General features: G+C 43.6%; 2 long non-coding RNA genes across 3 annotated transcripts in view; one reads left to right on the forward strand and one right to left on the reverse strand.

The window, feature by feature from the left end:
- The window catches only part of LOC148001852 (uncharacterized), a 19,615-nt gene extending 13,859 nt beyond the window's left edge, over nucleotides 1–5,756 (forward strand). For both annotated transcript variants that reach the window (XR_015635744.1, XR_015635743.1), the window contains exons 2-4: nucleotides 101–170; nucleotides 3,743–3,822; nucleotides 3,945–5,756. This is a non-coding gene — a long non-coding RNA (uncharacterized LOC148001852). The remainder of the gene's footprint in view (nucleotides 1–100; nucleotides 171–3,742; nucleotides 3,823–3,944) is intronic.
- LOC148001853 (uncharacterized) overlaps nucleotides 1–14,275 on the reverse strand; it is a 15,240-nt gene extending 965 nt beyond the window's left edge. Inside the window, exons 1-3 of the long non-coding RNA XR_015635742.1 lie at nucleotides 14,140–14,275; nucleotides 13,678–13,884; nucleotides 13,081–13,256 (exon numbers count right to left, since the gene is read on the reverse strand). This is a non-coding gene — a long non-coding RNA (uncharacterized LOC148001853). The remainder of the gene's footprint in view (nucleotides 1–13,080; nucleotides 13,257–13,677; nucleotides 13,885–14,139) is intronic.
- Nucleotides 14,276–25,928: the final 11,653 nt, after the last annotated feature.

Consider the following 25,928-nt stretch of genomic DNA (forward strand, 5'->3'; position numbering starts at 1 on the left):
ATTCAAAGTGCCTGACTAACACTGAACTTGACAGAAGAAAGGTGTGGAGAACTCGTAGCTTTCTAAAAGACTGTGCCCATAACATCTGTTCTCCTTGCAGACTGTGTGACCCCCACAGCCAGCTTTGAGTCCCTTCTGCTGCATTGAAGACCATGACAGAACCAAGCACGGTAAATCTCCCTGTAATCCCAGGACTCAGAAGCTGGGGCGGAGTAAGAACCTGGCTCAAGAACAAACCCAAACAAAATGAGACAGCAACAACAAACTAACAGCCAAATCAAACCAACCAGCCAACCAACCAAACAATTAAAAAAAAAAAAGTTGACTACTATAATAAATGCAGAAACAGATGACCTCAAAGAAACCACCCAGTAGGATTTTTATAATAACATTAGTGACAATTTATTATTATTGCTGGTGTTTATATAAAGATAAAGAGGAGGGGGTTATGTTCTGTGGAGGTGTGGGGGAAGGGAGTGCCTCTGTGTGCCCACGCTGACGCATCCCTTCCCCCTGAGGGACCATCCACAGGACAGCATAGTATAGAATAGAGTTTATTCAGGGCATGGGGAGGAGAGTTAAGAGAGTAGTAGGGGCAGAGAGAGAGAAAGAAGAGTAGAGAAGAAGAGAAGTACAGAAGTACACAAGCACATGGAGATGGGGGGTACGGGGGTGCGGGGAGGGGATGGGGAGAGAAGGGACAAAGGGGGAAGAGGGTAAGAGAGCAAGAGAGAACAAGAGAGCAAGAGAACAAGAGAGTGAGGAGGGGGCAAGCAGCCCCTTTTATAGTGTCAGGCATACCTGACTGTTGCCAGGTAACCGTGGGGTGGAGCTTAGACAGAATGCTAACGATTGTTGTTGTTATCTTGCCTCCGCTCCTTAGCACCTGAGACTAAAGTTAATCTTTATAACAGTCAAAAAGAGTTGTCATCTTTGTTAGTCACAAGAAGGTATGAAGGTTCAGGCAATGTCATTTACCAAATGCCACCAAGCTTGGAAATGATAGAATTCAAGTTCCTAATAATTTCTCTGAATTTTACTTTATTAAAATTTCTAGATTACATCTATTTACTTATGAGGATGGTACATGCCATGGCACACATGCGGAGGTCAGAGGACCACTAGAGGACGTCTGTTCTCTTCTTCCATCCCGAGGGTCCGGGAATCGAACTCAGGTCTTCAGGCTTGTTGGCAGGCACCTTTATCTGCCGAGTCATTTCACGGGCCCATGATTTTTTAAATTAAAGATACTAGAAGCAGGTTTGTTTAGAAACCAGTGTTTCAAACAAGAGTCAAAATAAAACGTTTAAAAAAGGAAGAAAAAAAATCAAACAAAACAAGTCAAAATAAAACTTAAAAGAACAAAACGAAACAAAAACAAACCTAAACAGCCTGGGCCCTCTCCGCAACTTCTCGGTTTTCGGATAACGCCGAATAACGTTGCTGACACAGCAGTTTAGAAGCCGCCTTTGGAACTCAGGACAGAAGAAGCCTTGGTGCAGTTGTGTCATGGTCCCTTTTAACTACAAAGGCTCAGAGCACCAGCCCTAGCGCTAGATTTCCACATCACCACAGTTCCTGGAGCTGCAATCCCTGTGGTGGATGGAAAGTGTCAGCCTCACCGATGAGATAGAATGCTTGCTTACACCGATCTCCACCCATCTCCACGCTCGACCCTGGAGATAATTTGGTGCGCGGGGTAGGAAACCCGGGTTCATAAACATTGCGATCCGATCCAGGCTTTGTGGGGGAAAGGCAGGTACCAGATGAGAATGTCCCTTCCTGCTGAGGGCTGGCTATGCTCGCAGTTGCTTCTCCACCACAGACACAGGGTCACTCGCCCTCCATCCCTTCCTTTTCCATGTTCAGGGCTATATCTGTAGTCACCTTGCTTCCTGATTTCCAGTGCTGTCAGATGTGTCGTTTTAACTTGTGTCTCCAGCACACACAGTGTTGCTTCGACCTGCCTTGCTAATAAATGCATACCGTTCGTTCGTTCTAGTTAGAATCACTGGATGGTGCCTTTGTATTAAAAAAAAAAAAAACTCTCTGTAGGATCTAAGAGGGATTAAAATTGCTTCACTAACTTCTTTTAGAAATACTCTCTTCGATACCAAGAAATTATTTAGCATAACAAAGGAATACTGGATGTCCCGCATGGATTTTTGTTGATGCATAAGTTTGTGTCTGTGTTATCCTCTGGCTTCATTGAATACACATCTCCTTTAATAGGTGTATCTTTAATAGGTGTTAATTTCTCTGAATAGATCCTTGATTATCTACTTCCTTTTTAACTTTTTACTGTGGGCAATATGGCAATATTTGTAAGAATAGCAGCTAGCATGGTGGTAGCCTGCCTCGGTAGTTATCAGCCTAGGGACAAAAGTCCTTCAGACACGTTCCCACCCACCATCTCCCCGTCAGCTTATTTAAAAGCAAACCCCATACTCATATGATTTCATGTGAGATTATTTCAAGATCTGGCTATAAAATGAAGGCTGTTTCAGAAAGTGTGGCTGAGGGTGAATGAGGTGGCCTTGTGGGAGAGCGTCCTTGCTGATCGAGCACGGGGACTTGCAGTTCTCAGCACCTGTGTGAACATGCAGGCATGCTGAACATGTCTGTGATCCCGTGATGCCAGAGCTGGAGGGTGGAGACAGACTGAGCCTGGGAGCTTGCTGGCCAGCCAGCCTATATCAAATGGATCAGGGAGAGACTGCATAATAAGGTGTAATGAGATAGAGGAGGCCACCAATGTCCTCCAATGGCTTCTGCATTCACACATGGACACACACACACACACACACACACACACACACACACACACACACAGCACAAACTCACTACACAACATGCAAACATTTAAAAGGAGGCACGGGCATATTATTAGCACATCTAAACAAATGACCCCTTAAAGTAATTAAATATCCATTCATTGTCCGTGTCCCAGTAGCTATCTTTGAAATATGCCTTAATTGGTTTATTTAAATTGGTTCTCCCCAAAGGCTCCATCTGTCTCCTTGGCTGATATGTCTCCTTAAATGTCTTTTTACCTTATAGATCTCCTCTCCATCTCCTTTATGGCTTGTGGTTGATAATTGAAGAGCTGGGCTGCTGTTGCCGCAGTTTCTGTAATAGATCAAACTCTGCAGGGATTTCACAGAGCTGACCAGTGCCCACCATCTGTGCTGCTTTCCAGGGCCGTGGGAAGACAGCCCCACCTTCCCTCCTTGCTCTGTGCACAAATGCTGATTCCGGGTGGGGTTTGTAGCTCACCGAGTAGCTTGCTTCCACAATACTTTCCTTTAAGGTGTGTAGGGAGATATGCTCCCTGTATTTGTGGTAGCGGACCCTAGTGAGTTTTCGGTACTGTTGTTCTGTGATTATAGACCAGGGCACATAACAGAAAGAACAAAAGAGCCAAAGTTGTGTCGGTCTTCAAGGATTCAAGGACACCGATCGGGATGTTTGTGACGTTAGAGTTCTCCAGAACCTAGTTGGTCATGTTCTCTGGCAGTTTTAGATTCAAAGGTGAATGTATGCAGAGGGGTTTGGGGGGAGGTCTAGATGCTCTAGATTTGGGAGGACCCAACCTTTGGACTCAAAGCTGATGGTGCTGCTGCTGACCTCTGTGACTTCTCTTAACTAGCCCATGTACTTGTTTTTAGTTAGGGAAACAGTAAGGTAGTGGGCATCTGGGTCTGAATCTCACATTCCCTGGGTCTTTGTTGTTCTGATCCAGGTTCTTGTGTAACTCAACATTCATTGAGAGCATGAAGAGCACAGGAGAGGAAAGATAGAGGATTACATCTGCAGAGAAAGGTAGGCTGGGGAAGATGCAACTGTGTCAATAATAACTGATGATGATGATGATGATGATGATGATGATGATGATGATGATGATGATAAGATTAATAACAACGACATGACTACCACCAATGCAGGCTACTAAGGAAAAGAAGAATGTTTGAAAGAGGATCCAAAGCTCGGGTCAAGGCTTTGAAAAGGAAAACCGCAATAAGAAAACAGACTGAATATTCGGATATGAGCAAAGAAAATGTTCCTGGGATCAGAAAAGACATTTTAAAAACACACACTGGAAGCAAGTTGTACCGGTGAGACAGCTTGGCAGGTAAAACTGTTTGTAAGCCTGGTGACTTGAATTTGGTCCTAGGACTCACGGTAGAAAGGTAGGTCAACTTCCCAGATTCCTCTGACCTCTGCACACATCGGTGTGTGTGATCTGTGTGATATACACGCCATACACACACCGATTTCAATCTTTATAAACACTTAGAAAAATATGCCGAATAAGTGGAGAATATCAACATGGACAAATACCTGGAAACAAAGTAAAATAACATTTAAAAAGATTGAAGAAGAAAAATATGAACCAAACGTTTTGTAGCAACCAAAACCCATTTTCAAAAACAAAATAGAAAACCATTATCACTGTGCAAAGATTTGGTATATTGTTCTTTTTCAAATATTTGTTTGTTTGTTTGTTTGTTTTTTTAATTTATGTGTCTATGTAAGTGTATGTCGTGTGTGTGCAGATGCCTCTGGAAACCAGAAAGAGGGAGTCAGCTCCTCAAGCTAGACTTACAGGCTGCACTGTAAGTGTCGTTGTGAGTCCTGAGAACTGAGCTCAGGTCTGCTGGAAGAGCAGCAAGGGTTCTTGACCACTAAGCCCTGTCTCCAGCCCTTCCATATCATTCTTTCTTGCCTTACAACTTAGATTCCAACAATATCTAGAAAAACAGTGGCTGGTGGTGATGCCCGCTGAAGATTTACTCACAGATTTACACTGAGAGATTGCACAAGTCACAGACCTTAAAATACAGCAGATTGCAAACAGAGGCGTACCGTTAAAAGAAAATATGGACTTTTAGTTACTTGTGCCGAATAATTTTCTTGATACTATTGAATATTAATCTGAGCTGTTTGCACGAGTCATTGTGGGGTATTTAATTCTGTCATTCATACACCCTTAAAAACGAGGGGCTTTGACCTGGAACAAAGTGGCAGTTCAGATTCAGTGTCGAAGACTGTGGGTTGATGGGACACTTTAGTTCTAAAACTGTAAGTGTAAACATCTGCTTTTAGCTCTTTGTACCCAAGAGGCTTGCAAAAGACGGCTAACCCGACTCCCTTAGTGAATGGCATTGATCTGGATAGAAACCAGAACCCCCTAAAGACTTCCGTTCTGGTACAAGAAGTGTCAAAGATGAGCTTCAAGCCCCTTTCATAGCAAATCTCAGGAAGACTGTGAAAGGCTGTGAAGTGAGTGTGAAAAGCACTAAGGATGAGGTGTGATTCCCCAAAGGCCACACGTTAAAGGCTCAGCTGCTGGCTCAGACTACAATGAGGAAGTTGTGGAACCTTCAGGAAGCAAGACTAACCGATGGAAGGACCAACACCGGTGCGACCTGCACACTTCCTGGTTCACTACGTGGGTTTTCCATCTGCTACGAGGTGAACAGCTTCCCACTTTCCTCAGCCATAACGAAATGCTTCACCTCAGAACCAGACGTGTGGAGCCACGTGATAATGGACTTTGAAACCACAAAGGCGCTGGAGAGATGGCTCAGCGGTTTAGAGCACTGACTACTCTTCCAGAGGTCCTGAGTTCAAATCCCAGCAACCACATGGTGGCTCACAACCATCTGTAATGGGATCTGATGCCCTCTTCTGGTGCGTCTGAAGACAACTACAGTATATATAATAGATAAATAAATCTTTAAAAATAAAAAAAATGCCTAGTATCTTAAAAAGAAAGAAAGGAAGGAAGGAAGAAAGAGAGAGAGAAAGGAAAAAAGAAAGAAAGAAAGAAAGAAAGAAAGAAGGAAAGAAAGAAAGAAAGGGAGAAACCATAAAGGCAAATGAATCTTCCCTCCCCCTTATCCTCCGGTATTTTGTTATAGTCTAATGATTTTATTCAAATAGGACCCATTGATGTGTTCAAGTCCATGAATTCATAGTGATAACTTACATTTTCATTTTTGAGGGATGATAAAGGATAATCATATTTGCTTTCAAAACCGAGGAAGGAAAACATCAAGCACTTTAAATAATTTTTATGTGACTGTAATACTGACTGGATACATAGCAGATAGAAAGTGTTTTACTATAATTTCCTTGCAGTGGCATTTGAATGAATGAATGAAAATGTAACTGCAGGATTAAAATGCCCCCATTAGGAGATGCAGTCGTTGCATGTAAAAGATAACTAACGTCAGGAAAAGTAGGACTCCTATGAAAAGCACGAGTGCTACCCTTACCTATATTTTGCACGAAGAACGGAACTGAAGTCTGACAGATTTTCTTTTAGACCTAACTTTGGAGAGAACGAAGAAGAACAAAAATGTGAAACCACATTGTCCAAACACCCTGAGCTGACATAAGATAAATGTAAAGACATTTTGATTTGGGAAATATACCTGATAATAAAGGCACAAGACTCGGTGTCAAGATGAGTCCAGGAAGAGAAGCAGGGATTTCTCCCACAGTGGTGAGAAGAGGTGCAGTGAGTGGAAAACTACTGAGACCTCAAGCATGAGGAGAGTATTGCTTTTAAAAATGGTTCGGCAGAGTTCTTGTTGAAGAGAGGCCAGAATGATTAGAAATCACATCAAAGGTGAAAGATAAGGATTTTGGTCAGATTCTCAAAAGTAATTTTCTGACACTGTAACAAAATGGCAGAGAGTAGACAGTTTATGAAGAACTAAGGTCTATTTGGCTCTTGATCCTGGTGATGACGGCACATGGGGAGGCAGAGGAAGTGAGTGTTCTGGTTTCCTATTCTTCCTGAAGAACCTCAGATCCCCCTATGGGTTATGTGATAAGATCTCTCCTGATCCCAATTAACTCCCTAAAGCCTGATCTCCAAGGAACAGTACGAGTGTTTGGAGATCAAGCTTGCATTTTAGGGAGATTTGAGGGCCACATCCAAAGCTGATGTGGTCAGAGATTGGTGTGGGAGGAGTCTTGCCAGGACTCACTGCATAAGCTAAAATTCAGGGCTTTGGTATGAATTCTAGTGGGAGGAGAGCTTCTGGTGGCCTGTGTAAACGCAGTCAAGAGCAATGTCTAAGAGTTAGATGGCCAGAGCTACACTTAGGTTATGGGAACTGCAGCTTACATGGTCCTATGTAGCTTTAAGAATGTGTGTGTGTGTGTGTGTATGTGTGTGTATGTATGTGTGTATGTGTGTATGTGTGTGTGTATGTATGTATGTGTATGTGTGTGTATGTGTGTGTATGTGTGTGTATGTATGTGTGTATGTGTGTGTGTATGTGTGTGTATGTATGTGTGTGTATGTGTGTGTATGTGTGTGTATGTATGTGTGTGTATGTGTGTGTATGTGTGTGTATGTGTGTGTATGTGTATGTATGTGCACATGCACATGTGCATGTGTATGTTTGGTGGTGGTGTACATGCATGTGCGTGAGGTGTGCGTGAACAAGTACCATAGTGCATGTGTGGAGGTCAGAGGACTTTTGAGAGTCATCTCTCTATTCTGTGGACTCAGGGGCGGGGACAAGTTTTCTAGGCTTTCATTCCAGTCTTTATCATTTTTTTTAAACCCATCTTGCTAGCCAAGTCCTAACTTTTCAATCCATGAATTAGAAAAGAAGAAAAGGGATAAAGGTAGACTTGTAAATTAAGAGGATTAAAAGACGCCACCAATTAAAAACAGTGAGATGAAATTATTGAAATTAAAAGTATGCACATGGGTCATGGTTAAATACTCTTCACCCCCAAAACACACCCAAATCTTCCCATCGCTGAGTATTGTGGAAATGATAGTATAGGGTCTTTACAGCTGTGGTTGAGGGTCTGGGAATGGTGTCATCTTTGATCTGTACTGATTAGAACCCAATGACTGGTGTTCTGATAAGAGAGAGGAGTCAGAGTTTAGATACAGGCACAGAGGGTAAGACCATGTAGAGAGACAAAGAAGACACAGAGTGGAGGACTATTCCCAGCCAAGGGTGACCTAGGATTGTCAGTACCCAGCAGACACCAGGAGACAGGTGACAAAGAACTTACTGGAGGGGCTGAGTGCTTCTGATTTGGCCTAGACACTGGAGATAATCATGTCCATCTCGGAACCCCCATGTTCTACAACTGTGTGTGCTTTTCCCTTTCTGAGTTCCACTTCCAATGAAAATGGATTTCAAGTCTATAAATAGGCCATCTGTGGCTTCACACATCATATGGCTCCCCTGTAATTCCGTATGGAAATCACACATCAGATAATTTATTCTTGATGGAGTTGTGTTATCTTTTGCCAGTTAATATTTTGACATTTTTATTTTGCCTCGTGCATTAGTCCTCCCCCCCATCTGCTGTCACAAATTCTCGAAATAAAACAACTTAGATGGAGCAAAAGTTTTGAAGGACAGAAGGAGGTTTGGGTGTGGTCACATGGTCCTGTTGCCTTGGGCCTGTGATGGTACAGTGTGTTGTGACAGGAGCAGATAGGGAGGAACTGCTCGCCTCTTGGTGTCTGGGAAGGAGATGGCATGGGGCAGAGATCCACTGTCCCCTATTTTATACCTGTTAATGACCCCACCTTCTAGTAGCACCACAGGTTGGCCACCGAGCCTCTTAGTATGTGAGTGAGCCTTCAGGAGACGGTTAAGACCCAGGCCATAATACCACATATCAACTACAACATTAGTTAACTATTTCTCAAAGTCATCTCCCTGTTTTATAGAAATGCCAGTTTGAAAGCTATCGCCCCACCCTGAAAAGTGTATCCCTGTGCTTTGCTGATCACGGTCATTCCCTCCCTCCCTCCCTTCCTCCCTTCTTCCTTTCTCTATTTCTTTTTCTCTGTTTCTCTCTTTCTTTCTGCCTCCCCCTTTTGTTGAAAATAGATTATTTTCTCATACAATCTATCATTATTACAGTCTCCCCTCCCTTTACTCTTCCAAGTTCCTCTCCCCTTCCTTTTCTCCCATCCAGACCCAACCCTGATCTGTCTCTTTTTTTGGAAAAGAACAGGCATCTAAGTGATAACAGAACGTGTAAAATAAAAATAAACAAATAAAACGAAACCCGTCACATTGAAGTTGAACAAGGAAAACCAACAGAAAGAAAAGAGCTCAAGAGAAGGCACAGGAGTCAGAGACCCACTTGTCCCCTCACTCAAAGTCCTATAAAATGCTAAACTGAAGCCGGATGATGGTGGCGCACATCTTCAATCCCAGCACTCAGGAGGCAGAGGCAGGCAGATCTCTGAGTTTGGGGCTAGCCTGGGCTACAAAGCCAGTCTAGGACAGCCTGGGCTATACAGAGAAAAACAAACAATACTAAACTGAAAGCTATAATCTATACACAGAGGGCCTGGTACCAACAGGTGTAGGCCCCGTGCTTGGGGCTTCGGTCCCTGTGAGCGCATATGAGTTTTTCTCAGTTGATTTCTTCCACCGTCCTTCTGACTCTTACGCTCTTTATGCCTCCTCTTCCCTGAGCTCTGAGGGCCCTGAGCTCTGAGGGGAGAGGTTTGATGAAGACATCTTAGGTAAAGTTGTGCTGTTCAACATTTTCAAAACATGCTTGAGTCACGTCTCTTCCCAGCTTTGCGCTCTCCTTCATAAACGGTGAGTGCTTCCTTGTCGATCTTTAAGAATACGTTATTGGGGTAGAGTCTGCAAGCGGTGCTAAGCACTTGCCAGTACTATCTGTTAGGATGTTTTGATCTCTCTGGTGTTCACAGAGACTCTTGCCCCATCTTCGTTTGGATGATGAGAACAGGACAGAATTCCTTACTGTTCCTAGACACTTATTAAGGAGGTCATTTGAACCACAGCACTTGAAGCACAAGGACAAGCTCACTGCACTTCCCTGGGACTATGCTGGATGTTGACAGCTGGTCTGTCTCACCACCCATTTCCCAGCCTTCCAATAGCAGCAGGCTGAGCATCAGACCTCCCGGGCTTCTTCCCTATATCCTGTGATATAGAGAGGACCTCTGGAGAACTGACGCAGACCAACCGATGCACAGAACTGCTTCGAAACCTTTCGGCTTTGATATTAGACTGCAGCGCTGTAACACATTGCTTATACTACTAATCTTCTGTGGAATTATTTATACTAATATTTGAGCGGTCTGCCTAACCAGAATTAGGGATATATAGAAAGGCATGCTAGTCATATGGAAGTCAGTTATAAATATTGGAGGAGATAAATATGGCTAGCAGATTTAAACACTACCCGGTGTATATACAGATGTATTTAAAGACTGCATGTCTTTCTGACATCTATAATTTTCCGTGGGGTATGTATATGTTCACGTGTATGTGTTCTTGTGTGGATACAGGGCTATGGAGGCCTGAGGTCAATACTGAGGTGTCTTCCTTAGTCACTCTCTTGTCTTCAGTTCCTCAGCAATGACATTGTAGAAGCAGGAGGTTGTGCATTTACACACTTCTGCACTTATGTATGCAGGTGTGTGTACACACACACACACACACACACACACACACACACACACAGGTTCAAATTCTTTTTCCCCTGCTTATGCCATAATCACTTTGCTGACTGAGCCATTTTTCTAGTCCCAACATGTTTGCTTTTTATGCTATTATCTATTAGTTAAGAAAATGAAAGCTTGCCCGAAAGTTTCATGAATGTGTAGAATTTGTAATGACCACCATAACTTGGAAAAGAGTTTATTATAACTTAATTACTAGGAATTTGCTAAAGTCTAGTGCATAGCCCCTTCTCTCCCTTTGCCTTTCAATTGGTAATTAAAAAATTCTCTATGTTCATAATGTATATGAATTTGTGTGTGTGTGTGTGTGTGTGTGTGTGTGTGTGTGTGTGTGTACAAATGGTAGAACACCTAAATCAAATTACTTAACATAAACTCTACCTCACCCTATTATTATTTGTGAAAAACTGGTAAGAGCGATATGATTTCCTCTCTTAGCATGACGTGTAATAATTGCTCTCTTCAACTTTCCACCTTCTATGCAGCTAAGTTTATTGTCCTTTGACTAACACCCTCCACACCCAAAGATAATTCTACATCATGAAATCCAATAGTGACTCATTTCTAGCAAGGATCTAGTGGTTGATAGGAAGAAAATGGGGCTGTTATGTGGTTGTAATGACTTCTCCCTTCTTGGGGCTTCTGTCAGAAAAAGTACTCTTTGTTTTCTGTCTTTTTTTTCTATGCTGGAGAACCACACTCAGGGTCGCACGTGTGCTGGACAAACGCTGGACACCAGACTTACTCTGCTCGTTCATTCCACACAGGCAGAGGCAATTTCTATTTTTCGAGGTGGTTTTTAGCTCCTGGGTGTACAGAGAGGGATAAAGGTGAAGACCACAACGATGGCTGAATTTTCCATACGCTGAGACTCCATGGTTCACAGAAATTGTGATGAGAGATAAACAAAAAGCGTGGCCTCTAGATGTTGGGCTCCTTCATGTAGGTGAGAGAGACAGAGCTGCCCCTGCTGTGTGGTGTGGGATCCAGGAGTCCAGCCACAGCACTTCCCCCTATAACCAACACCCCACTGGGCTATTAATCTTCTGTAAACCAGGAAATGTCCCGGCATGTTGTTCATGCCATTGAGTGATGACTTATCATGCAGCTGATCCTTATGGTTCATGGATTTGGAATTTGCAAACTCACCGACTTGCTCAATTATGAGTTGATCTGAGAATCAACACCCATTGCTTTGCAGAGTGGCAGCACTCGAGCCACGGAGTTGCAAATTCCTAGGCACCTAACAAGGAGGTACTAACAGACTTCAGCTTTCTGTGAATCATTTAGGATCTTTTTCTTCTTATCCGTTTTGTAATTGTATTTCTTGGTGAGTTTGCAGTCGAGAGAGGGCCCAGGTGTCATGCGGATGTGCTAATAAATGTGGACAGCGTGGGCCTTGTGGAGAAAATGTGAATGAAGGTGAGCTGTGCGCAGACATGAATTACTACACATTTGGCCTTGAGCTCCATGTTTATGAATCGACAGCGTACATTAAACAAGATGTCTCCAAGCAGAATCACACAGTAAATAAGGTTATGTATTGATCTGTTGGCGAAATTATTGCTGTTAGAGACCCGTGTCAAGCTGCTCTGTAGTTCTCCTACAGCAATGGCTCAGAATTCCTTAATTCAGTTTCCCTGTAATTTCCTAGAACATGATTGCTGGGAGGACCAGGAATCAGCTGTCTACAGTGATTTTTACTGACAAGTGACTAAGGGATTTCTGTGCGTGTGTCCACTTTAAGTGTATATTAAAACTACCTGAGGGAGGTATTAGCAGCACTCCCATTTGGCAGATGGAAAAGCAGAAGTAGAAAGAGAGTATGTATCTGTTTTCAATCTTCAGCAGGGAGAAGAAGGACGGCAGGACACAGGTTAGGTTCAGTCTCTGTACTAAGACCTCACATGGGCCAAGGTAGCCAAAGACTGTGTTCAAGGCAAACCCTGGAGTGCGAAGGATCTCTGTGAAGCTTAAATGACAGCCAGGACAAGAACAGACTGGGTCCTAGGATAAGAAATTGGCAACAGGGCTAGGTGGCAGTTGGGAAACACCTATTGGGCCAGAGTTGAGAGCTCATTTTTCACACTTCCTCGGAGAGGAAAGCCTTGAAACTTACCTTATCCACCTGCAGGGAGACACAGACTAAGCTTCGGGATAGGAAGGGAGCTTGAAGGGAAAAATACACGCTCCTCCTGGATCACTCAGGGTCACAGGTTCAGGAAGCGGTTCTGTCCGGAACCTTGCGTGGTGGCCAGTTGTGAGAGTGAAAGTCAGTGTTTAGTATAAGCTCTCCCCTAGCTGCGAATGCCTCCAGTTCTTACCTCCTAATCGACCCCACTTATCCTCTACCTCACCCTGCTTTGTAACCGTTGTGACTCTGTGGGGACACACAGTAGTTTCCCTCTTATCAGATGCCCAGGGAAACATTATGCAAATATATGGTGTTTCGGAAGATGTGATTTGTCATCATTGATTCAGGATTGCTTGGTTTATAGCAGATAAATTTGTATTTCAAAAATAAATCTCTGGCCACGGCCATACATGCTTAAAAAGAAGTGAACAGACTTATTTACCTTTGAACAAGGTGAATTTCCAAACATGTCTGTCTGATTTTGTCACCAAGATGACACAATGCTTCAGGACTACAATCAGAGTGACTAAGGCAAAGGACTCGATGGTCTTAGACCTTGTTGATCGACGTTTGAAATGCGAGCAGAGCTGGTCTGAGCCACAGCTGTAAAATGGCCGCCTGGTGAAAGAGAAGGGAAGGAAATCTGGAAAGCGGCTCCTAGCTCTGCCTCTCAGGGTTACTCACATCCAGACTGTGTTCCTTCCTCTGCCTTCCCATCCTGAGTCTTTCAAAAGCCACATGTCAGCAATTTATGAATGTGAATAATGTGATTTACATTCCTTTGATTTAATATAGTGATTAAGTGTCTTTGTAGTCTGTTCCAAGTCACTGAAATGAAACAATACGTTTTCTTTAAAAATCCTTTGTCCTTTATTAGTAATTTTCCCCTTCCAAATTCGCTCCGCTTTGGCAAATGGAAGAAAGATAAATTTTGCTTTGATTCGATAGCGCAGAGAATACAGAAGGGAATTAAGACATTAGTCGGGAAGCAGGAGGGAGCCGAATGGGAGCAGGAGTTAAGTCAGTTGAGGCGAATTACCTTATGTTTGTAAATCAACAGGGGTTCAGACAGAGGCAAGGCATTTTGGTTTTGCTCCAAATAATTATTCTTGGTTTTCGACAATAACGCTTTCTCCAATAGAGCCTTTAGGTTCTCCAGAGCCAATCCTTAATTAAGTAGAGAGTTGGACCCTTCTCTGATGGGCTAGGGATGACCACAGCCTGTGTAAGTTCAGTGAATTTCTCACTTAAGAAAAAATAGAAGCAAAAGAGATGTGGAAAGGAGCGTTAGAAAAGGTTAACAACAACAACAACAACAACATCCTCAAAGGACTTGATTGTAACGGAGAAAAGGAACAGGGGACAGAGATTGTACTGGGGCCCAAGAAAAAAGCAACAGAGACCTAGGGATGTGGCTCAGTTGGGAAGGCATTTGCCTGGCACGCATGAAGCCCTTGCTTCTACCCTCAGCACTCTATAAGACGAGCATAGTGGCGCACACCTGGACGGCATCACTCTGTAGGCAGAAGTGAGAGGATCAGAAGTTTAAGGACATTTCAGCTGTGAGGCCCAGGCCAGACTTCATGAGAGTAAGTCACAAAACAACAAAAAAGGAAGGATCGCCATGTTTCTTCTGGGTACTGTGCATGCACGTGCGTGCGTGCGTGCGTGCGTGCGTGCGTGCGTGTGTGCATGGGTGCTCTTTGACTCGCAGAATAACGGAGAGGTGAAGGGGAGGGTACTACCAAATACTTGCACTTGTGTAAAAGTAGAGCTCAGGCACATATTCCCCAACAGGACTGTCTCTTCCAGACGGTGCATACAGAAGCTGGACACGGTCCCAGAAGAGCGAGCCTAGTGCGGTGTCTGTACATCTCAGCAAACCAAAGACTCTTGTTCTCATCCCCTTGCCTGCAGGCTAGGATTGGTTTTCTGCGCTCTGTGCATCTCAAAGCATTTTGGTGAGGATCAATTAAGATACCATGTGAAAAGATGCTTCGGGGAACTGAGGCTTAAACGTGTTTGAAAAAAAAAACAAAGTTGTAGAAACGAAGGAACGAAGATATATGTATTGGATGATGGCGATTTCGGTGAACACTAAAATAGAGTTTAGGAAGTAAGATGATCTTAGCTCATGTAGTGAATGTGTTTGCAGCTTTGTATCCCCTGGGCTGTGGCTGGTAAGGGAGTGAAAGCCTCTTCCTCCCTCCCTCCCTTCCTCCCTCCCTCCTTCCTTCCCCTCCTTCCCTTTTTGTGCGTGAACGTGAGCAGATTGTAACTGTTAATAGCACTTCATGAAAAGGAAGGCAAAATTTGAACTTATTTGAAGGGTCCTCTTTCTCTTTGGGACAGGAACAGGTATGGATGTTTTGTTTTTCGATATCCAAGTGGTCCCCACAAACTTCCAAACACCTGAACAAGTAAATTTTTGTCTAGCCCGGGTGGTTCGGCTTTCCCAGGGGAGACATGAAGATATATCTCTTCACCCCAGGTACAGAACTATGCATGTTCTACTGGGTGCACTATTGACTTTCGTGGGGTGGCTGACAAAAGTAAGAGTGATTCAGAGGCAGATAGATACCTCACCAGAACACGACCAAGAAATCCAATCCTAGTCAACTTAATTACGTCTGCTGGGAAGCCAAGGATGACCTTGAAACCCTGGTTGCCCTGTCTCTACTTCCCAAGTGCCAGGATTCCAGGCAGACACTATCATGCCTGGTTTATTCAGTGCCTGAGGGCAAGCTCAGGGTTCCATACCTGTGAGATACACTTACAGCTTAGCCACATCACCGGCCCCTTGTATAAACTCTTCTAGAATGGTGATTTTTTTTTTCCTCTGTGTAGCACCTGGCTAAATTTGTTGTTGTTATTGTTGTTGTTGTTGTTGTTAATTGTTTGGATTGATCTTTTCCCTGAATGTCAGTGTGAGGATCCGGATCCCCTGGAACTGTAGTGACAGACGGTTGTGAGCTGCCTTGTGGGTACTGGGAATTGAACCTCAAGAGCAGCCACTGCTCTTAACCGCTAAGCAATCTTTCCAGCGCTGTGATGATTAGAATCTTTGAGATAGTAGACCCTGTGAGGGTTTCCTGAAGGCTTTATGAGTCTCGTGATCTTCTCTTTCCCTCCACAAAGGACTCCCATGACGTTGTCGTGAACGTCATTGCAATTACTCCACCTCGAGCTCTAGTTGCACTCTAGTCCCAGGCATTAACAAGAGCCTCTGTCTTTCCCTTGCAGAGCTCATTGGAGGGTCTGTTGAGCAATGGTAGCTCATCACGGTTAGGCTGCATCTGGACACTGCTCTGTTGAGTAGGCACGTCTGCCTTCTTCTAGGGTGTTTTTAAGTAATCCTCCTCCACAGAGTAACACAGGGCTTAATCAACTAATGCTGTTAAAAACTTGGATGAGGAGACAAGGTATTGTGATTGAAGTTTCTGCAATCCCAAGGAGAGAAAGAAACAGAAATGTGTGGCCTCAGCTTTGGTCTAAAGATCAATGCAGAATTAATGTGAACGGGCTTGCCAAGAACACAGCAGCTTGCAGGCTGTGCTTGCAAATCGCCTTCCATTTACATCCGAAGATCAGAGCAGCGAAGAAACTTTGAGTCTGTATTTCTGCTCACATAACCCTTAGGGACCACAGCTGACTGTTTCAAAGGAACTGAAAACAACCATCTATTCTTTTACTCTTCCGGCTTGTGATCAGCTCCTCCAGGGCATTGCTCCAAACCACTTCTGTTAAGATTGCCAGGGTCACAGCAGGGCATTTGAAAGCGGAGTTCCTTGTTCTCCAAGAACATTTACAAACAGGTCGCAAAGGCACCCTGATTACTTCCAGTTGCTTTAAAAAAAAAAAGGCAGTGCAATTTTAACTTCTTCACTTTATTTTCCTTTTAATAAAGTGACTGACACTTGAAACCCATCCCTCAATAAGTTAAAGATAAAAGGTGTACGTTCTTCTTCTTTTTTTTTTTAATATGTGGAAGTACTTGGGAAGCACACCAAGGTAATGGCAGCTCTGGAGAGCCTGACGTTCATGAAGATGCGTATCAAGGAACCATGGATGGATAAGACTTGAAGGCCATTGAGTAAGCTACAGGGCCCTGTCCTGTGTCTGAGATCCTCCCTGAATCTTTCATATGTCATCTGACCTGAACTATCATGGGGCTGGCACAATGTGTACATGAGATAAGTCCCTACGCTGACTTTGTGCTAGCTGGGGTCCAATTCAGCTTTCCTTGCTCCCTATCTTTTTTGTTTAAAAAATTACCATTTTAAACCCTCCACGTTTGTTCTTTCATTCCCACAGTTGAGGTTCTCATTTCTCATTTGGAGTGGAGCCATGACCTTATGATTTCTTTGTCTTAGCTTGCCTTAAACCACACAATGCTCACCAAACCAGTTACCTTAGCTGTAAATACCTTTGGTAACTCTGGGTTTCCCCTCTTACCCTCATGGGACCAGCTGTCCCTGCTTTATGTGCCAGGTGTCATGTAGACAGATTTCTCTGTGCATCTGGAGGCCTCCCTGGCTCTGTCTGTCTGTGATGTGCCTTCTTGCTTATTGGGGCACAGTGGATGTCGGGGACTTTTATTTCTCTCTCATGGCTGAGGTATGTGTATCCTCCTAGTTTAGGGGAGTGTTGCTCTTGGAAGGTAGTAGATGAGCACACTTTCAGTGATTTCTACAGGCTAAGGAGAACTATGAGCTTAAGACTTCCTTTTTCCTGGGGGTCACCCATATCCCATGTCTGATTCTCCTTCACCCAATGAAATATAGCTAGGGCCATTTTCATTCCGTCCATCACTAGAAAGGTGAGTTGGGGCCTTCACTGTGGCCATATCATAGCCCAAATTTCCCTTTTGTTAAATCTGGTCTCCCTGAGTTAGACACTAATCTTGGGAACACTCTCCAGAAAGTTCCTACATCCCATCTAGTGTCTGTCTATCCATGTCCAAACCCTAGCACTGTCCACGCTTGGATTTTCTAGGAACTATTGATGTCTACTATAAATTGCTATAGCATTTTGTTTATATGATAAACTAGGCTGCATATCATCTAGATTTCTTAACATGGCCTCCAAGAAGGCAAATTTCTTCCCAACATCCTCCTCAGAGTTGGCCTCTCAGCATCAGCTCAACAATAGACACACAACCCTTCCTGGCTGAAGAGGCCGCACATTACATCCCTACTTTCTCCTGTTCCCACTCAACCCTCAACCACTTGTCTCATGAGCATGTCAGGTTGGGAAACAACTCAGAGGTGCAGTGTTTTTAGAAAGCTAAGACAGGCTTCTGACTCCTGTCATAAGCCTAATGCAATTCACTCTGTATTTTGTTCTATTTTGTGTTCCTTGAAGACTCTAGCTGACAGAAGAGACGATATCTAAAGCCTTCCTAGACTTTGTGGCCAAGATCAAAAAAGATCTCTTAAGGGTCTGATTACATCAATGAAATGGCCTGGCTTAGCATGATCACATGACTCCTCCATGCACATTCCATTGGTTGGAAGTGGTCACATCATCCCATCAAAATCCTAAGAAGGTTGAGCTCCACGTACTTGGAAGACAGAAATCTGAGATCATTCTGTGAATGTTCTAAAACTACCATGACTCAGTGTGAGCCCTTGCTCTGAGTATGAGCCTACCTATCACCTCTTCTTCCTGACGGTCTATCCCCCATGATAAAAGTCTATAACCAATATAGGGTCATGAAAAGTTGAGAGCAAAAGTAGCAGAAGAAAATCCCTGAGGAAGGAGCTGTGCCTTGTCTACTATACTATGGACGCAAGGGAGAATCCTCTGTGTTTTGGCAGGCCTATGTTGAAGGATAAAAACATTTGTTGAAAATCTGTCTTGGGTAAGGGAAATAACTGTTTACTTTTGAGGAGTTCATAATTTTCTTGCACACACATGCATACATATGCATGCATGTGCACATACACACATGGACACAAAGCAGTTAGTTCTACATGGCAGTTTTGAACACAATATAGACTTACAGTAGTTTAAGTAGCATAGTAAGGCCCTTTAGGGACCTGTGTCAGTGACAAGCAATTGGCACAGCCACTGTGGTTTCTTATGGTTATTGTCAACCACAGCACCGCATCTACCAGGTGCTGAGGCACACAACTGCAATCCCTACTGTATAAGAAGTGGAGGCAGCATATCAGGAACTCAGGGCTGTTCTTGGCTATGCAGTATGCCTGAGGCCAGTCAGAGGAGACCTGGGCCCCTATCTCAAAGCAAAAATAGCAAACAACTAAAACAAAAGCTGGGACAAGGAACCTGGCTTTGCAAATGCCATTTTCATGAGGTGACTTCACAAAGATCGTTAGAGTTCCTTGAATCCCTAAAATTAGATGGGTCCTTTGAACACTGTACCACAGTGAAGAACAGAATGGTCCTGACAAGATCTCACTGCCTCGGGGATCTGAAGGCCTCTTCTTGTATCCTTAGCTCTCCTCACATTCCTGGTCAGAACCCTGTTTCTTTTATCTGAGACATTGGCTTGCCATACAAAAAGAAATCTCTACTTAATGTTTTGTGAATGGACATTTTGGGTGTACTTTAGGCAGACATATTTCCTCTTCTTCCTTTTTATACATGGTGAGAGCTGAAAGGACGGAAAACCAAGACCCTTAGGAACCATGTAAAGAGGTAGTATTTTCTAAGGGAGAATTTAACTGAGGACACTCTGGGTCCTCAGTTCTTATCGTCCCAAATCCATTTGACAAAATTAAAGTTTGGAGCATTCTAATTCACAGCAATTTTGAGCTCAACCTATGCAAATCTGAAAATATCCTTCTTATCTGATGGATCTCAGGATGCGTTTGTGGCCAAGTTACCACACACAGAAACCAAAGGCTCAAGTAATTCTGGGTACTGAGCCAAAGGCCCACTACCCAGTGGCTCCTCAACACAGACAACTATGATTTAATGTTGTGATTAATTTAACACGGTCCATGACATTGCAATAATGTGTCTTGCATTGACCAATGAAAATCAGTAGTACAAGCAACAGGACTCAGTTCTGTACAGCCACCGACATGCGTTTTCTCCTTCGAAACATACTGCTTGGGAGGAAGCTGCTTGCTTCACTAATACTATTCTTACTCAACACAGTTTTGAACCTTTCAACTGGGCATGTGGTAAACACAATCTTTCGAGTATTCTCCGCAACATTAAGTCATTTTTCACTGCTTGATGGGGGATTTGATTTGGAGGAGTAGCGGGTGATTGTAAGGATTATAGGTGATCACAGCTAGCTTTCATTTATTTTTCATTTTGAATAGCTAGGATCCATTCAGATCCACTCAAATGAAGGGAAGCTAAGGGGAAAACTGAGCCAGCCATTTCCGCTGTGTAGGGGAATGCAGGGGCAGTGAGGTGGAAGTGGGTGCGTGGGAGGGGGAGCGTTGTCACAGAAGGAAGGAGAGGGGGGATGGGAGAAGGAGGAACCAGGAAAGGAAATGACATTTGAAATATAAATGCATAAAATAGCCAATAAAAATGCAAAACAAAGCAAAACTGAGTAGCACAACACTGCCTACAGCCCTGAGCTTTGCTTCATGGGGTTGGATCATCCCAGCAACTGTGCATCAGTAGAAAAGCAGAATGTCAGAGCACCCTCTCCCCAGGTTCTTCTCTAAGGTGTTGGCATACTGATGGGCCATGTCCCTGGTGCAAGAGCCAGTGCATGCTAAGACAGGTAACAAGTAGTGGCCTAGTTCCCTCAGGAAGGCTAGAGAACCGATGTTTATCCTCCTCCTTACGGCCTTCTGGTTATGCCCTCCTTGCTGGCAGTGATGTGTTCTCTACTTAATGTAAGTGGGAATCAGCCCTTAGGAAGGTAAAGCACCTCACCCCCAATTTTGTCCTAGAGATTTTCAAGGATAGATTAGGGTTTGCCAGCGGTGGTGTGGTGCACATGGCTTGCTCTTGGGAGCCAACGCGTGTCATTGTCTCTTTCCAACTCTAGACCCAATGCAGAATGTAGACACTGTGAAATGAGTCACAGTGCAAGTATTCGCACCATGGTAATGAACAAGAGTTGCAGACCAGAGCTTCTGTACCCACACTGAAGAGTTAAACATTTGGTGTAATAACAAAACAGGCAAAACCCAGCTCTACTACTGAGCTTATATGACCTTAATGTCCACATTCTTTTCTTTGTCCCATGTTTCTTTGTAAGGGCTTGAAAGAGTTTGGTTTATACAAACTGGATCATTTCGGTTGCATGTATGATTTGTAAGACTAGAGCCCTGTCTTACTTTGAAAGGCTGTGTCCCAACACTAACTACCTACAGAAATAAAGTGGGGAGGCCTGGCTAGGTGAGTGTGTATTCCCAATTTACACTGCATTAATGTAGGGCTTTGGGCATCAATTTCACATGCATGGAGCAAAAGAACTCATGTTGCTGGAAAATTATATATATATATATATATATATATATATTGTTGTCTTTTATCCTGCACTAGGCCCGCACCTTAGTGCCCCAAGATATCTGGTAGATATCTTCATCTCACCTGCTCTGCTCCACCCCATACCGCACTGCTGATGGTCTCTCTCTGAGCCTGGCAGCAATCTCTCTACCCATCTAGTTTCCAAGGCAGGTTGCCACCATGCCAGAAATATACATCCCAATTCTGTGGCAACTTAGTGTCTCCGGACATCACAAAGTCTCTTAAACTTAAATTGCCACATGAAAGAACACACAACACAATAACCTCTGATCCAATTGATAATATACAATTGCCCACCTAAACATACAAAGCCCTATACACATCCATCCCTTAAGAATATTCATAACAACCTGTAAATGTGCAGAGAGGACTCTTAACATCGGCCTCCATGTTCTCTCTGCTGCTTCTCCTGCCTCGCTCCAGTCTCCTCCTCTCTCTAAAGCTTTTCTCCACCCACCCTTCCTTCTCGTCCAGTGACAGACCTTGTTCTATCTTGTACCTGCCCTCACCTGTATGACATTCTACAAACTCATCAATGCATAGCCACTGAGTCTAGAGAGATAGCATGAGGTTAATTTTTGAGTTGAGTCACTACATACATGCCCCAGAGCAAGTTCTTTAACTCTTCCTTTTCCTTGTTTTTATTGGATATCCTTTAACTTTTCTATGCTTCAGTTTCTTTCTTTTTTTTTTTCTTTTCTTTTTTCCGAGCTGGGGACCGAACCCAGGGCCTTGTGCTTGCTAGGCTAGCGCTCTACCGCTGAGCTAAATCCCCAACCCCTATGCTTCAGTTTCTACATCTGTCATAGGATCGTATTATCCTTGAAGTAAGGAATAGGAGGAGATAGTAAATGGAGTAAAGACATGTAGCTGCGGTTTTATAAACAACATGGCACTCGGTGAACAGTGGATTTTAAATGTGGATTTGTAATAAATTACACCCACCCATACCTGAAAGCAACATTCTAACATAGCCCTGTATTTGATAATGTATTTATCTATCTCATTGGGATTATACCTGAAAGCTACATGCTAACATATCCTGTTATTTAATAATGTTTTTATCTGTCTCACTGGAAGTATATGTGAATTCTAGGGCAACGTGACATTTGTGCTGGGTATAGGAAGAGGGGGAAAGAAGGGAATGCCGAAGCTCAGTTCAAATTGCAGAAGTCCGCCAGGCTTATGCATTGCCCTTGTGTTCTCACATTCATTTCTCCCCTCTGTAAAACATAAGTAAAATCATTTAGCTTATATATTGCCAGACCTAACTGAGATTTCCATGGACATGTGTGGCATGTATCTGGATAGATAACTCTGTTTTTATCATGGCTAAAAAAAAAATCAGCAGACTTTTTGTTATGGCTGAGATGGGATTTCAGAAGTCTGAAGTGTTGATCTACACACTCTGGAGATAAGCATATTATTGAAGTCAGCTGGGCTGGGAGGAGAGAAATAAATATTGAAATTGGAAAGAATCTAGGGAATCCCTCCTGACCAAGGAGGAGATGGTCAGAGACTAGCAGACCCACCTCTAAAGAAACTAAAGAGAATGCTGATAAGCAGTTATATTATAAAACCAAGAAAGAAAAGCATCTTGAGCCCGTGGATCTAGATAGGGACCAAGTGAGGTAAGAATACCCAATCGTTTGTTAGTATTGACTCACATTTTAGATGATGTAGGAATTGCCTTTACTCTTTTGTGCCTTGTGCTCCTCAGAAGACCTGATGAGCAGGAAAGTGGGGTGATTTGGTAAGATCAAGATAACAACAGAGAGCCAAACAGTGCAACATAGTTTCTCTCCGTGCTGGTTTTCATGTGGAAAAAACACATCCATTTATAATTTAATAAAGATGCCTTGGAGGGCAAACAATGCACAGCCAATTTTTCTGCCTCTTTGAAGAATTTCCCATATGGGAAGAGACTTTGAAATTAGACAGAGAAGCTTACATGATGACTAATTTGGTCGCAAGTTTCTGCCTATTCCTGTTAAGCAGGCTACTCTTTTCTCTGACCTCTCTGTGACCCAAGCCAATGACAGACTTATCTGGACTCTTACTGGATGCTGTCAGATAGAAAGATGTGGCTGACCTTTAGCCAAGCAACCCCATTTCTCCTAAGTCACTGAACCTCCCTTTTTTAAAGTCAGTGATATCACTGGAAGTTTGAACTGAAGGGTAGGAGGCCAGAGTTTGGTAAAAATCTGAAACTGTCCACTGGACAGCCCACTTTTCCAATGTTATGTCTTACAGTCAAGGTGCTATAAGTAATTGACTTTCCTCAGTTTGGATGAGATACTGAGATACACAACTTTTCTCCCCATGACAAGAACATAAGCACAGCCATTTTATTTCATGGCTTCCCAACTCTAGCCTCAGAATCCTTACATAGTTCTTTCCAGATCCTCCCCCTCCTCCCCCTCCTCCTCCTCCTCCTCCTCCTCCTCCTCCTCCTCCTCCTCCTCCTCCATTTTCTCCTCCTCCACTTTCTTTTATCTTGAGATCAAGTACTAATATATTTTTGTAGAAAAAATTTAGTGCTTATCTTCATTACTCTGAGTTAGACCATTAGACATTTTGCGTGTATAACCCCTTTTTGTGCCTGAGAAATTTTTGCGTGACCTTGGGTAGAAGAATATTAAGTGTTTGCTTTCCGTAGTTAAACCATTATGTTCCTGTAATAGCAGAGCGTTTTGTAGGTAAAGTAAAACCACTGCCATTCCTAACGTGTGATGGTCTAGCATTGGAACCAGTGTGGTTTGGGAGAATTTGGTGGCATCTCTTGGCTTGACGGTCATCCTATGTGAAGGCGTGTGATACTCTCAATCAAGGCTGCAGGGAAATCACATAGCAAGTGAGCGAGCCCATTAGAAACAACTCAGACTCATTGATTTTGAATTACGGTTCTGGTTGTTATTCCTTCAAGAAACTTTAACGGTTGTCTTTCTTTCTTTCTTTCTTTCTTTCTTTCTTTCTTTCCTTCCTTCCTTCCTTCCTTCCTTCCTTCCTTCCTTCTCTCTCTCTCTCTCTCTCTCTCTCTTTCTTTCTTTCTTTCTTTCTTTCTTTCTTTCTTTCTTTCTTTCTTTCTTTCTTTCTTTCTTTCCTTCAATCTCCACATTCATCTAAGCAACCCGATACAGAGCTGCAATGCTGTGACCAGGCTGCCAACACTGAACCATAGATGGGACATCTAGGTCACCCTCACCCCGCAACCCCTTCAAGGTTCAGGGACATTGTGGAAGACAGGGTGGGAAGAATGTAAGAGCCAACTAGGGGAGGGAGGCGGGAAGTTCTGTCTTCTGGATATGACACAGCTATGGTGCATATGAGCTCACAGCATAGGTGATTACCTGCCCAGTGTCTGCACGAGACCAAGCCTACCGACATTCTGGTGGGGATGGGGGGTGGGGCTTATGAGACCCTATCCCCAGCTGTTGACTAGTTACAGTTGATGGCTGCTTGTGGGAGCAGCAGTCACTTTTCTATGGGAGTGTGGCCACTGGTAGGTGGTTCATGCCCCGCATCTGTAGACACATAGGCAGCACTAGCTGGACTCAGTGGGAGATGGGTGTGTTGGAGGAATGTGGGAGAGAAGTTGGCAGGGGGAGGGGCAAAGCAGCTAGTTATGATCAAAATACATTATAAACGTGTATGAAGTCTTCATAGAGTAGATTAAAAGTTGATTACGAATATTCTGGGGGATTAGATTAATTATATTTCCTTATTGTGCCAGTTGAGCAGAAACAACTCAACTTGCTTCCTCTCCCTGATATTTCTGCTCAAATCCCGTTTCTGAACAATGGAGCATTGTACGTTCTAAGACCTCTGCATCTTGCATCGTAAACAGGGCATTTTGTGCCAAGGGACGTGTTGCATAGTTTTGCTGTTTCCATGCAAACAAATGGTAAAACTTTTGGCTTTTGTGAAAGAGCTTATTGTCCAGTGCTCTGATGGAGGCCGCGTGACTCCTAATTTGCAGAGCTTGGTGTCTTCCTTGTGTGTCCTTACAGGGGAATAAGCAGCAGCTTCCCCTCATGGGAAGGAGTCCACTGATGGGAATGTGTGTCTGCACTGATTACAGCCCTGGATTTGGGTTCCCTTTGGACCTAATACGACCCTGGGCAGAGTGACATTGACTGAGCTATTTCCTAATTCCTGTGCCACAGAGCCCTGGTGCTGTGATGCTCGGCAGTGCTATTTCTCAGCACTTGGTCTCAGTGGGAAATCCAGCGACCCAGAGGTTTTTCTGGGCTGTGTCACTCTCCTCGATCATAGTATGTGGCTGGGTGCATGCAGCTCTGAGAGCTCCGCCGATGTGGAGAGGCAGTGCTGTTGTTTCAGGCCCAGTGAAAAGGGACAGGCTACCAAGAGGCCTCGTGTTCTAGTCCACCTGAAATGCCTAATGTTAAACTTTGTAGCCTTCAGAACTGAGAAAATACCCGGGTGCAGGCACAAGACAATCTGTGGTACTTTGTTACAGCCTCTCAGAGAGCTCAGGGAGGCTTTTATTTTTTTTTTGCCAGTTTTCATTTTTTGATATTTTTTTCATATGAAGAATAGTCATCATAGACCGGTTAGGCTAATATGCAATTATCTACGTTTATCACTGTTCTTTTATTGCTTGCGTATATGCTCATGTGTGTGCACAGATGTGTACACTTGCATACATGTGTGTTCATGTGTGTGTATATGTGTGTACATGTGTTGTGTGGGTATATATGTGTGAGTATGGGTATGTATGTGTGTGTGTGCATGTGTGTGTGTACATGTGTGTGCACAGATGTGTTTGTGTACATGCATGTGCGTTTGTGTGTGTATATG

Source organism: Rattus norvegicus, chromosome 13 (genome assembly GCF_021556685.1).
Source record: "Rattus norvegicus strain SHRSP/BbbUtx chromosome 13, alternate assembly SHRSP_T2T, whole genome shotgun sequence".
Lineage (NCBI taxonomy): Eukaryota > Metazoa > Chordata > Mammalia > Rodentia > Muridae > Rattus > Rattus norvegicus.